The sequence below is a fragment of the Arachis ipaensis genome, chromosome B09, assembly GCF_000816755.2.
Source record: "Arachis ipaensis cultivar K30076 chromosome B09, Araip1.1, whole genome shotgun sequence".
Lineage (NCBI taxonomy): Eukaryota > Viridiplantae > Streptophyta > Magnoliopsida > Fabales > Fabaceae > Arachis > Arachis ipaensis.
In genome coordinates, this window is record NC_029793.2 from 92,174,105 (window position 1) to 92,188,755 (window position 14,651).

Genomic DNA, 14,651 nt, shown 5'->3' on the forward strand with positions numbered 1-14,651 from the left:
CAAAACTCCAATAATCACACAGCAACCAAGTCTTGAATCCAAAGAAGTGAAGGCAACTAGCAAGAACACCAATTCTGTCTCTAATCCAGCAAGCAAGATCAATCAAGCCATTTGCAAAAGGAAGCTTGCTGAGGAAAGGCCAAGACAAGGGACACTAGCTGAATCTTTCCCTCCTTTGAGGTCATTCCTCTTAACAAACTGGAAGAAGAGAAAGAAAGTGAAGAACAACATGTCAAGCTAATGACACTAAAAGAGCACTTGTTGGGAGGTAACCCAACCATAGGTAACATTTCTTCTCTGCTTTGTTTTCTTTTTCTTTGCTTTGTTTAAATTCAATAAATTGGCATATGGTTACATTCTAAGTTTGGTGTTGCCTTGCAACAAATTGTTTTCAATCTTTTTGGATGATTGCATCAAATCAAAAAAATGAAAGTGACACACCAAGATTCTAAGTTTGGTGTGCCACTTATTTTTCTATGCAAATGATTCAGCAACACCACTTGTTTGTATAATCATAATGTTCTTTGCATTGTTATCTTTCTTTTAGTTAGACAATTTTAGTTTTCTCTTTGTTTTTAGTTATTTCCTTGTTTTAAATGCTTTCTTTTATTTACTGTGTTTGTTAATACACTACCAAGAGAGCTTTATTCATGACAGATTCTTAACTTGGTAATTGTATTTAACATATAACAGTTTCTTTCGTTTAGTTTTATTTTAAATAAATTGACATGTGGTTGCATTCTAAGTTTGGTGTTGCTATGCAACAAAATTTGGTTCTAATAGTTACAAGATACTTGCATCAATTCCAAGTGAAAGTGTCACACTAAGTTTGGTGTGCCACTTATCTTTTATGCAATGTATTGTGCACACCTTCTTATCTATGCAATCAAAATGTCTCTGTCTCTTGTGCCCTGATTATTATCTTTAATTTTGCTTGCTTAGAACACATGTACTACTAACATTTCATGGTATAAGACACTCAGCACTTAAATTGCATGATTGTCTTCATCTTTTCTGTTTACATGTGTGTATGAATAAAGCATAGCTTGAATCTTGATTTGTAACATGTTGCTGTGGCATTATGACTACTAACTTGAGTTTTGTGAGTTCAAAAGTAATAAAGCATCATGATCATAAACAAACAAGGAATTAAAGAAGATTTTAGCATGTGCATACAAGTATTGGAAAGCTAGTATGATTAATTGTTGCTCAATTGCATTGGATTTTATTTAATTGAAGTTTTCATCTAGTACATTTTGTGAAATCTTTTGAAAATCATGAAAACCTTGAAGAAGCAAATACAAATAAGGCAAGAAAGAAAAAGGGAAAGAATGAGAAAGCTGAAGGCTCTGAGTACCAATGGAAATTTATTTGCTAAGTACCTGTGGTGTTTATGTAAAAGCCAAATGCTTGAAAACAAAACACTTAGAAGTCAAGGCTAGGCTCAAGTGCAAAAGCACTCCCTCAAAGGTCAAGGTTTTGAGCATCAATGATTAGAGAGTCAAGAAAAGAAAAGAAAAATGAGCTTAATGAAGTCCTCTAATTCAAATGCTTGTGGTGCTTATGTATCAAGTGGTAATACTTGAAAGCAAAGCATTTAGAATTGTAGCTTTGTTATTAACTCATGGGGCAAAGCACCCAAAAGGAGAAGCTAAAAAAAAAAAATTCAAAAGCTTGTTTCAAGGAAGAAATATAAGAAAAAGATTTCATAAATTGAGCTAGATAGAAGCATCAATCAATTATATTTCTTTTGTGATTGTAGCATGCATAAGAAACTAGCCTACCATGAACATTGAGTTGCTATTCTTCTTACCTTGAATTGTCAATCTTTATTGCATGATTCTTTTCTTGCTTGGGGACAAGCAAGGTTTAAGTTTGGTATTGTGATGACATGTCATCATGTCATGTTTTTCTATGCTTTTTCATACAAGAAATTGATAATTAGTGCTTAAATATTGCATTCTTTTATGCTTAAATGGTATATTTCCTTGATCTCTTAATTTTATAAATTTGGTAGGAAATAAGAAGAAAAAGAAGCTAAGAAGCACAAAATAAGCTAAAAAGGAGAAAAAAGAGCTTTGGGGCACACTTTGAAGTTGGAGCACACTTTGGAGCCTTAGGCCATGCTTTTAAAAGCGTGGCCCATGACCAAATCAAGGAAGCATCACAATCAGCACTCACAAAGCTCAGTTCACTAATTGAACTTAGCTTGGAAGCAAGAATTTTCGCTAAGTTAAAACTTGGGCGTTTATAGCATGACCATGCCTCCTTCAAAGGGCCATAACTTGAGCTACGGATGTCCGATTGATGTGCTTCTAGTTGCGTTGGAAAGCTGACATTCAGAGCTTTCCAACAATATATGATAGTCTATATTTGGCATAAAATTGCGACACAAGTGAAAGGCATCTTTAAGGACTAAAAACAAGCAAAAATAAACCAAAGTGGCTTCACCAAGGCTCGAAGGGGGAGACACAAGGAAAACAAGGAAAACAAAATAGCGCTCAGTTCACTTTCTCAACTGAGCTTTATCGGGCTCCCACTCAAGAAAATGCAAGGAAAAGGCTCACAAAAGTGCTTCCACCAAGATTTGAACTCAAGACCTCACACTCAAGCCAAAGGCGCTACCAAGGCACACAAAGGAAAGCTCAGTTAACTTTTCCAACTGAGCACTACTCCCCCCACACTCCTCACATTTTGGCACGCCAAGGAAGCTAATCGTGCGCACAAAATTGACACGGACAAGGGGCTGGCGCACCAAATTGGGCAAGGCAAAGCAAGTTTGGGCGCTCAGTTGTGTTTCTCAACTGAGCCTTGCCCTGGGAGCTGCACCATCGTCCAAAATTCAATTAAAAATCAAATTGGATTTAATTCTTCACCAATTGAACCAAGGCCAACTAGACCCATCTCTCTTCAAATCCAAAGCAAGCAAAGCCCACATCATCACTCAAAGGCACAAGAACAAGCTAGAATTGGGATTTTCATTTAATTTGTTTTTCATTTCAATTTCATTTTATTTTGTAAAAAGCCTATATAAAGGCATCACTCTCATTTTCAAAAGGAGGGCTCCATTAGAGAGTATAGAGGCTAGCTCCAATAGAGAGTAGTAGTAGAGAGCTCACTTTTACATCTTAACTTGAATTAGAGAATTGAAGGAATTCTGTTTCAATTCTCACTTTGAGATCTCTTGTTTACTTTTTCTGCATAATTCAAATTCTGATTACTGCTTCATCTTCTATTCTTCTACAATTTACTTTTCCTTATTTCTTTTGCAATTGTTCTTGTTGGATCAAGGAAGGATTTGAGATCTAGACTTGTTTTCTAGTCTCTTCCACTCCTGAGATCTTCAACCTTCTTTTAAATTGCTGCAACTAAGCATCAGTCACTTTCTGTTTTAATTCTTCAAGTAATTTTATTTCTCTTGTTTAGATCTACTCCATTTTGATTCATTTTCTTCTCTGTTTAATTGTCATTATACTTCTATTTGTTTACATTTTGCAATCCCAGCACTCAATTTCCTTTATTCCTCCTGCACTTTAAATTTCCAGCTGCTTGTTCTTTTTCAATTGTTTGATCTATTGCTTTCTTTAATTTCCCTGCACCCAATTCCATTTATATTTGATGCAATTTATATTTATTTCTATTTAAGATTCTGTCAATTTACCTTTCTTGCACTTTAAGTTTCTGCACATTTGCTTTCTGCAATTTATAATTCCTTATCATTTACATTCTGTTGCTTCAAGTCTCACCCAATTTCACTTAAATGTTAGCTTGACTAAACTAATCACCCACTAAAGTTTCTTGATCCATCAATCCCTGTGGGATCGACCTCACTCTAAGTGAGTTTTACTACTTGATACGACCCGATATACTTGCCGGTGAGTTTTGGGTGTTTGGAAATCCGTTTTTCCAAATTTTTCCCATCAAAGATGAAAGTGTTGACAAAAGTGAGGATGAACCACCCAAGGTCAAGGAGCCAAAGAGAAAGACTTTGCTTGAAGAGCCTTTGCCCATTCCATTCCCAACTTTAGCCAAGAAGGTCAAGAAACAAGAAAAACTTGACCCCAATATGGTAGAAGTTTTTAAGAAGGTTGAAGTCACAGTCCCCCTCTTTCAAGCCATTCAACAAGTGCCCAAATATGCCAAGTTCCTTAAAGATGTTTGCACTCACAAAGACAAACTTGGAAACCTCCACACAAAGCCAGTAGATGATTCTATCTCTTCTTTACTTCCTGAAAAATGCAATGATCCCGGCCCATGTTTGGTCACTTGCTTGATTGGTGGGATAAAATTTATGGACTGTATGTGTTATCTGGGGGCGTGCGTAAGCATTATGCCGCTCCCCATTTATGAAAGATTGAATTTGTCACCCCTAAAGAGGTCCGGGGCGAGGTTTGTGCTAGCCGATAAAAGTATTGTGTCAGTTGTGGGGATTGCAGAGAATGTGCAGTTGATATTCAAGGATTGCTCTTTCTAGTTGATTTTCACATTTTGGAGACCCCACCTATTGATTCTAACAAGCCATCGTCCATACTCCTTGGAAGACCATTCCTAAAGACGACCCATTTCAAGCTACATGTACATTCGGGAGTCTATTCTTTCGAGTCGGATGGCAAGTTAGTCAACTTCACTTTGGAGGAGTCCCACAAGCCCGTTCTTGAAGCATATTCTATTTTTGGGTGCGACATCCTTGAAGATCAAGTGATTGAGGATGGCCAAGAGCAAGAAAAAGAAGATGTTGCCAAGAAGTCAAATTCAAAGGATCACACTCAACCCAAGAATGCCAAGAAATTGGTGATTTTCCTCCTTAGTGAAGTTTCCAAGTGACAAATGAAGCCATGCAAGTCCAACTTAGGACTCTAAACCAAAGTGCTCGATGGGAGACACCCCACCATGGTAACATTGTTCCAATTTTATCTCTTGTTTATAGCCTTTTGAATTATTTGCTTTCTTGTGATATAATGAGTAGCTTAGGTTTGGTTTGATTATTTTGAGTTGAATAAGTTAAATTACTTGCGGACCATGAAATTGTGCTTGTTTGAATGATTTGGGGTTGGTATGTTGATATGCTAAGGGTAGGAACCTTAGTTTTGAAGAGAAAAGAATTCTCTGAAACAGGGCATCTGTGCGTACGCACCAGCCTGTGCGTGCGCACAAAACTGTGTTTTTCACCACCTGTGCGGCCGCACGAACCTGTGCGTCCGCACACGACTTAATATGCCCTCTGGTCGTAGCGCCAGCACAGCTTGTGCGTGAGCGCTGCCGTGTTTTCTCTGATGTGTGTGATGGGATATTTTCGTGGAAAAACGAATTTCTCCAAAACACCCAAATCTAACTGGCAAGTGCACCGGGTCGCATCAAGTAATAATAACTCACGGGAGTGAGGTCGATCCCACAGAGATTGAAGGATTGAGCAATTTTAGTTTAGTGGTTGATTTAGTCAAGCGAATCAAGATTTGGTTGAGAGATTTGTGATTTGCAGAATTTAAATTGCATAGAAAGTAAAGGGAATGGGTAATTGGCATGAAATTAAAGAGAACAGGAATTAAAGTGCTGAATCTTAAAGAACAAGAAATTAAATGGTAGAAACTTAGGACGCAAGAAATGTAAATTGCAAAATCTTAAAGTGCAAGAAATGTAAATGGCTTGAATTGTAAAGGGAATGGGGAGTTGGATTTGCAGAAATTAAACAAGGAAATGTAAAATTGCAACAAGCAGAGAAATAGAAGAAGACTTGGATCAAATCGGATCTAAAACAGAAAAGTAAATGAGCATGGAAAGCAGTAAACAGGGAATGGGAAATGGGAAATCTGGATCTCAAGACCCAAGAGACTAGATAACCAAGTCTAGATCTCAATGCCTTCCTAGATCCAACAAGAACAATTGCAAAGGAGATTGTAAATTGCAAAGAAAGTAGATGAAGAAGCAAGTAACCGAAACTGAAATTCAATTAAGCAGAAAATTAAACAAGATCCCAAGGTGAGATTGAAACAGAATTTCTTCAATTCTCCACCCAAAATCCAAGACAAGAAAAGTAAAGAGTGCTGGGCAAGAACAAGGAAGAAGAGAGATCAATTCTCCTCCCAAATTCTCTTGAATTAAAACAACAATGCTAAGAAATGTAAAAGTGAGCTCTCAATCAAACCAGAAAAGAAAAGCTCTCTGAAAACTCCCAGGAAAAACTCCCCTTTTGCTCCAACGTTGGCCTCCCCTTAGTTATTCATGGCGCCAACGTTAGCCAGAAAGTTAGGGGCTAACGTTGGCGCAAACTTTTGCTAGCCCAGGGAGTTTTTCAAGCGCCAACGTTAGCCAAAAAGTTAGGGGCTGACGTTGGCGCAAACTTTTGGTGCATCCAGGGAGTGTTTTTCATGTCAAAAGTTAGCCAAAAAGTTAGGGGCTAACTTTTGCTCCAACTTTTGCCCAAAAGTTAGCCAAAAAGTTAGGGGCTAACTTTTACTCCAGCTTTTGCCCAAAGGTTAGGGGCTAACTTTTGCTCCAGCTTTTGCTTCCTGGTTCATAATTAATTCAAGACTCAAGTCATTCCTCCTAGCCATTCCTTCTTGCATCAACCTTTCTCCAAGCTTTCTTCACCTATCATCAATCAACCAAACACATCAAAGCTATGCACAAAATCATGAGATATTCATTCTTTCATAATATGTGACATTTATAGCATAAAACCTCATGAAATGGCATGAATTCATACATGGTTGATTAAATCAAAGGAAACATGAAAATCTACCAAATTGGCTTGCTTTTGGCTCAAGAAAGTGCATAATTCAATTGAAAACAAAAGAAAAAGGCTAGTGAAACTAGGCTAAGATGACTTGTCATCAGTGTGCATGCACACAGATGTGTGTGCCTGCACATATCCCCTCTCATACTTCATCTGTGCGGCCGCACAGACGTGTGTGCCCACACACCAATTGTAGACCCCTCTGGTGGGAGCAAGGGAACAGCTTGTGCGCGTGCTTAACCTCCCCCAATTTTGGCCTCTGTGCGTGCGCACGGACCTGTGTGTGCACGCACACATGATTCTGTTCTCAAGTTAAAAAAAAAAACCTGTCTGTGCGGTCGCACGTCTTTGTGCGTCCGCACGTCTTTATGCAACCTCTCTGGTTGCAGCGTTCACATGTTGTATGCGTTTGCACCCCTTCCAAGTTTTCGTCTCTGTGCGTCCGCACAGGCCCTTGTGCGCCCACACACATCGCGTTCTGGGCGTTAACAGGGTAGCCTGCCCCATTGAGAGACAACTTCCCTCTTTTCTTCTTTCATTTATAGCTACTCTCTCTCTCTCTTCTCTGCCCAGCTCTGCCGGCGACCCTTCCCTCTCTTTCTCTTACTGCTCTTCTCTTTTCTTTCTTTCTTTCCCTTCTCTTTTCTCATCCACCACCGGTGAGTTCTCTCTTCCGGTGCTTCTTTTTCCGGCGAATCCAAACGTCGTGATTTCGCAGTGGCTATAAGAAGTGCCATTGTTCCTCCCTAATTCTTGTTCTTTTCAACCTTTATATCTTAGGTTTTTGCTTTTTCTTTTTATTTATGTTAATATTTTTTCAATTGCTTTCATTCCTTTTATGTTACTTAGATCTTGGTTGCTTTCCTTATTGTTTCTTTGTGTTGCAAGGTGTTATTGCTTCATTGTTAGGTTGGTTATGATCAAATTTGAGCTTAATTGTGATGAACTTGCACATTGCATACCACATGTTTGATAAAATGCCTCAATGAATATTTTGTTTGATTCATATGACTTGGCCATCATATGTGTTCAATTTATCTCTTGTTAGGCATATTGTATGAATGGTGCAACTTTTATTATGAATTTTGATGGTAGAAAATTGAAATCACCAATGTATTTCCTTGTTTGTCGATGTGAAATTTTGGTTCCAAATGCATTGTGTTGGTGTAATTTGAGTTTCATTGTTCATCTTGGAATTTATATTGAGTAACCACTTTACAAATGTTCAACTTTTGATGATGTCTTGATCAAACTTTTTTTGGGCTTCCAATTAAGAACATTGTATGTGTGAATACTACTTCTTGAGAATGAACAATTGACAATCCCTTTTTGGTGCTTGCTTGAAGTTGTTTGCATTTCTCTGTTTTATATTTGTAACTTGAGCAATAAGTCGTGGAGCTTTAAACTGTGAATTGCCGTAAGGGTGTGATTGTCGTGATATCCGGCCGGTGTGTATGTTCCAATTGCACGCAACATTAGAATATACACACCGTGTTTTTTGTAAATCACACTACTTTTATAAGATCTTTTAACATTGTTAGTGCTTCCTCATTGATTTTACTTAATTATTGCCCTATGATCTCGAAGTTCTTTTCTTTGTATTTTCAGGATGAGGAAGAAGGGTAAGGCACTGGTTACTGCACCAGTTGAGCAAACTACTGCTCACTCTCCTGATATTTGGGGGAATTGCCAAGGTCATAGACCGGACACCTTGGTTAACTGGAGAGTCGACTCTCAATATGAGGCTATTGAGAAGCGTACAATCAATTGGGAGTGGCCGTTGAAGGTTCCAAGCCAATACAAGGTGACTATTCACCAAAGGATCGCCTCGCTTCATTGGGAGTTTCTCGAGCGAGAACCCATTGAAGTCGATGAGACTATGGTGCAGGAATTTTGTGCGAACTACCAAGCTTGGGAAGCAAAGTCAGTCTTCCTCCGGGGAAAGATGTTGGATACATCCAATCAAGCTTTAGAAGCTATTCTGAACATCTCCCACATTCCACTTGAGAAAGATGAATACTCCAAGATCAAAGTGGATGTCTTCAAAGGAAGAGTATCTCTGACTCCCATTCTTGAGAGAATAGGCCGTCCTAGTGCATCTTGGGAGTATAGCAAAGGGAGGAATTCTGTTCCCACTAGTATTGCATACTCTGATTTGAACGCTGAAGCTCGTATATGACATCAAATTGTGGCGGACTACATCATCCTGAGCACCCAAACTACCCATGTGAGATTTAGAACTGCTTTGCTACTTTGGGCTATTATGCATGGGAAGCATATAGCCATCTTGCCTTTATTGTGCAAATCGATTTTGAAATTGGTTGAGAAGAAGAATATCAACATTCCATTTCCGTCGATGGTGATGTGCTTAGCATACGCAGCGGGGGTAGAGAGGTAACCAATGGACATTATATTCTGGATTCCTAGAGGCAACAAGTTTATTCCGAGGGGAGATTTGGAAAGATCAACAAACCTTACACCCTCCAAGAGGAAGACACCCATAGCACTACCATCAACTCTACTAACTTCATCAACTGCTTTACCATTTCTCCGACCTCTTCCGGATTTATTCCGAGACATCTTGCACGATATCCACCATATGGAGCATTTGGAGCACAAACGTTTTGAGTGGATAGTGGCAAAGCTAGAAGGAAGAGACCCCGGCCCGGTTCCTAGAGCTTCATCCGAGCTAGCTAGGGAGGAGCATGATGTAGTTGACCATCCCACTCCTGAGTCCACCAGCTGAAGGTGGCCCCTCTTCATCCTCCCGGATTGTGAGCATGCATGGAGGACTGTGCACAAATTAAGTGTGGGGGCGGACCGATGACTTCAAGGGGGTAAAAATTTTTCTCTTAAAGACACTTTGCAATGTTTCTTGTAGTACTTTTTTTTTTGAGTAGCTTTATTTCAATTGCATCTTGTTTGGTTTGCTGTAAATATTTCTTTATCGTTTATGGATATTTAGTAGTTAATATTTGCATGTTGCATGATAAAACGAATAAGCTGGTGAAACACCAAGTAATTTCCATGAAACCTTCTTTTTTAGGTGCATACCATTGATTGAATTGAAGTAAAATTTTGTTTACCAACTTGCTTGGAGTATTTTGTTTGTAGAACATGGAAACGAGCTAGAACAACATACCTTGTGAGATTTAAGCTTTGATAGATGGTTGCACTTTTCAGCCATAATGTTGTTCTCGTGTGTGATTATACTCCTTTTTTATTGTGATCATTGATTTGCATGATTCTTTATGTCTTGTATTTGTGTTTGGATGCATTTAGCATGATTGAGGCCATCTTTGATGATAAACTCACTAACCTATATGGCCAACCCTTATATTCACCATTGTGAATCCCTTTGAGCCTATGAATTCCCTTTTGTTCTGATGATAGCACATTACTCCCCTTAAGCGGAAAACCATTGACATCCCTGAATTACTCTTCGATTAGCTTGGGTGGATTAGTGTATAAATTCTAAGTATGGGGGAATTTTGGGAAGCAATGGTGATAAATGCATGAACTCTTTGTGAAAAACTTTTGGGAAATTAGGTAATGTTCATGCATTTCACTAATTAAAACATATGCATTCATAAAAAAGAAACTTGTGCATAACAAAGTATGAATAAAAAGAGTAAATAAGGGATGCATATGCCATGTTTGAAAAGAAAATGCATGAGTAAAGTGAAATAGAAAAAAAAAAGAGAAAATGGGTAGAAAGGTTTTATTATCATGTGTACATAGGTGATGTGGGATTAGGTGGACACTCAAGCTAATCAAAGAACTAATTCTTTAAGTCCAGTTAACCATATTTCATCCTACCTAACCCTAGCCCAATTACATCCCTCTAAAGACCTCAAGATACTTGTTATTCATGCATTAAATACTAGTTGATTGTTAGATGACTTGCAAATCTTTGAAAAGCATGATAAAAGGAGAATTGAGTGGTTAAACCCTAAACACTGAGCGAATTGAGTGGATATACATCCGGTGAGGGGTTCGATCGCTCAATTCTATGTTCTTACGCCTCATATTGCATCTTCTTGCAAGTCGTTTGATTGGATAGTTTTGATAACTTCAATTCAATTCTTTGGACATTGATCTTAGTGTGTGAACTCTTTGCATTGGCCCTGAAGTTTTTCTGTGATGGATTGGAATTTCATGGTTTGTTTCTACCAACTCTCATCATAGTACATATTGGTGATTAGTCTTAGGATAGTTGCATGCATTTAAGTAGTATATAGCATAAGTCATTTTCCCTTTCATATATCTCCTTTGCGTGTGTTTAGCATCAGGACATGCTAGTGTTTAAGTATGGGGGAATTGATGAATCCATATTTGATGATGATTTTTGGTTAGAATTGAATGGATTTTCATCATATAAACTTGCACTTATTCCCTTGAATAGCATGCTTTTGAACTTTCCTTCTAAATTGTGCTTGATTATGAAAATATGCTCTTTTGTACTTAATTTAATCTATTTTATTCTGTTTGCCTTCCATTCGATACCTTGATATTTTTTGTGAGTGATTCCAGGTGTATAAGGTAGGAATGGGTTGGAGAAAATGGAAGAAGAGCATACAAAGTGGAGGAAGCATGAAGAATCAAAGGAGATGAGTTCAGAGACTTATGCGTGCACACGGCTGCTTGTTCGTGCGCACGGCTGCTTGTGCGTGCGCACGCTGCACGGCTGCCCAATCAGAGCGCGTGGATTTCTTCTAGCGCGTCGCGCATCCATTCAAGCATCGCCTAGTGTGCGTGCGCACGGCTACTTGTGCGTACGCAAAGGACTGAATTCCTCGCAAGGTGTGCGGACGCACGCATCTATGCATCCGCACAGGTGTCCGCACATGACTTCATTAAAATGGCACGTGACTCGCAATTTGGGGGGCTTTGGAGGCCCATTTCTGAAGTCTTCTAGCTCATATTGGAGGGGAAATGAGGAACATAGGAGGAGATCATTAGTATAGTTTAGGAGTAGTAGTAGGAAGCTTTTAGTTAGTTTTTCTCTAAGCTTTTATTGCTTTATATGTTTATTTCTTCATTGACAACCCCTTGATCACTACAACCGAATTTGCACACTCATTGTTCTAAAGTGCTCCTTGGAAGACGACTCGGGAGTCAAATACTCTCGGTTTTTAATTAGTTGTGAATTGTGACATATCTTGTGAGTTTCTAATTTGATTGATGGCCAACTTATTGGGTTAGGACTATACTTACAATGCTAATTCCATTTTGGATAATCGAGTTCCTAACCTATATGCAAATTGGCCGTTATCAGTCGTCAACATTAATTTTAATGGTGTTCTCCTGTGGGGGCTTCCAACAGATATACCGACTAGGAGGAGGGCTCAGAGTATACTGATGGAAGTCAAGATTAGTGAAATGGTTCAGCTCCTCAACTCTTTCTTTGATTTGATCTACCATGGCACTCGGCGGAATTCGAACACCCTCAAAAACCACCTTGTTTCGGTAAAACCAAAGAGATGAAGTGGCTATACCAAAGATGGTCTGCCAATTGCTATTCTGGGAAAGATTAAACATCATCCACTCTTGTGCATTTAGATTAAAAAAGTTGTTACGCCAGTCCATAGGGAGAAAGGAGGACCAAACCCCTTTTGCAAAGGCACAATCTCTAAGTACATGGGTGATAGTCTCATCCTCAACCACACATATAGGGCAGGAGGCAGAGTTAGTGAGGTGACACTGCTTTCTCTCAGTGTTAGTAAGAATGGCATTATGAGCACACAACCACAAGAAGTATCGAATACGCTCTGGGCCACGCCAATGCCAAATGTAACGGAATATTCTATCCGATTGGGTTGTGCTCTCTATAAGAGCTTGGTATGCTTGCTTTAATTGAAAGGTTCCATCCGTGGAGAGATTCTAGGCTACATGGTCTATTTGTTTCCATGGTGAAGGAGGAGACATGGCAACAATTCTTTGCACTACTTCATCAAGCAGACACTCCCTGAGCTTATCAACATCCCAAAACCCTAAAACAGATAAAAAGTCCATCAAAGTGCTGTCATGGTTAATAGTTATGTTTACCTGCAGATCCTGAGGCTCGAGAGCTCCCAAATTGGGGATCCAATGATGATTCCAAAATCGAATCTTGGATCCATCTCCAATCCTCCAGATATGGTGCTTCTGAATTTTTGGCCATGAGTTACAGATTCCTTTCCAGAGGTTTGAGCTATTTCTTCTGCGTTCAACCCTAGGAATAACATCATTGCCTGCTTTATACTTGGACCTAACCACTTTAGTCCATAAGGCATCCTTTTTTCCTATGAGACCCTACCCATTTTTCATCATGAGAGCCTGATTCATCTTACTAGCATGACGAATTCCAAGGCCTCCTGACTTCTTTGAAATCTCAACTTTATCCCAACTCAAGAGGTGGATTTTCTTAGTTTGGTTGGTGTCTCCCCAAAGAAAAATCCTGCATTTACAATCAATAGCATTACAAGTAGCATAAGGAAGTAAGACAGTTTGCATCGTATATAAAGGAATAGAAGAAAAAACAGATTTCACCAAAATAGATCTTCCTGCCAAAGAGAGAGAAGAAGCTTTCCACGAGTTGAGTCTCAAATTTAGCGTATTGATAATGTTGTCAAAAGTTTGTTTGGTCACTTTGGAGTGAATGATGAGCGAATAATTTATACGCTTTTTGGCATTGTTTTTACATAGTTTTTAGTATGATTTAGTTAGTTTTTAGTATATTTTTATTAGTTTTTAAATAAAATTCACATTTCTGGACTTTACTATGAGTTTGTGTGTTTTTCTATGATTTCAGGTAATTTCTGGCTGAAATTGAGGGACTTGAGCAAAAATCAGATTCAGAGGTTGAAGAAGGACTGCAGATGTTGTTGGATTCTGACCTCCCTGCACTCAAAGTGGATTTTCTGGAGCTACAGAAGTCCAAATGGCACGCTCTCAATTGCGTTGAAAATTAGACATCCAAGGATTTCCAGCAATATATAATAGTTCATACTTTGCTCGAGTTTAGACAACGCAAACTGGCGTTCAACGTCAGCTCTCTGCCCTATTTTGGAGTTAAACGCCAGAAACAGGTTGCAAAGCAGAATTAAACGCCAGAAACAGGTTACAAACTGGTGTTTAACTCCAAGGAAGACCTCTGCACGTGAAAGTTTCAATGCTCAGCCCAAGCACACACCAAGTGGCCCGGAAGTGATTTTCTGCATCATTTACTCATTTCTATAACCCTAGTAACTAGTTTAGTATAAATAGAACTTTTTACTATCATGTTAAGGGTCGGATATTTGATCAGACTTATGCTATCTTAGACCTTTATGGAGGCTGGCCATTCGGCCATGACTGGACCTTGTTCTTATGTATTTTCAACGGTAGAGTTTCTACACACCATAGATTAAGGTGTGGAGCTCTGCTGTTTCTCATGAATTAATGCAAAGTACTATTGTTTTTCTATTCAATTCAAGCCTATTTCTTCTCTAAGATATTCATTCAGACACAAGAACATGATGAATGTGATGATTATGTGACGCTCATCATCATTCTCACTTATGAATGCGTGCTTGACAAACACTTCCGTTCTACATGAAAGCAAGCTTGAATGCATATCTCTTAGCCTCCTGATCGTGAGATCAGAGTCTTCGTGGTATAGGCTCGAATTATTGGTGGCCATTCTTGAGATCCGGAAAGTCTAAACCTTGTCTGTAGTATTTCGAGTCAGATCTGGGAAGGGATGGCTGTGACCAGCTTCAAACTCGCGAGTGCTGGGCGTAGTGACAGACGCAAAAGGATTACTGAATCCTATTCCAGTATGATCGAGAACCGACAGATGATTAGCCGTGCGGTGACAGCGTATTTTGGACCATTTTCACTGAGAGGACGGGATGTAGCCATTGACAACGGTGAAACCCAACATACAGCTTGCCAT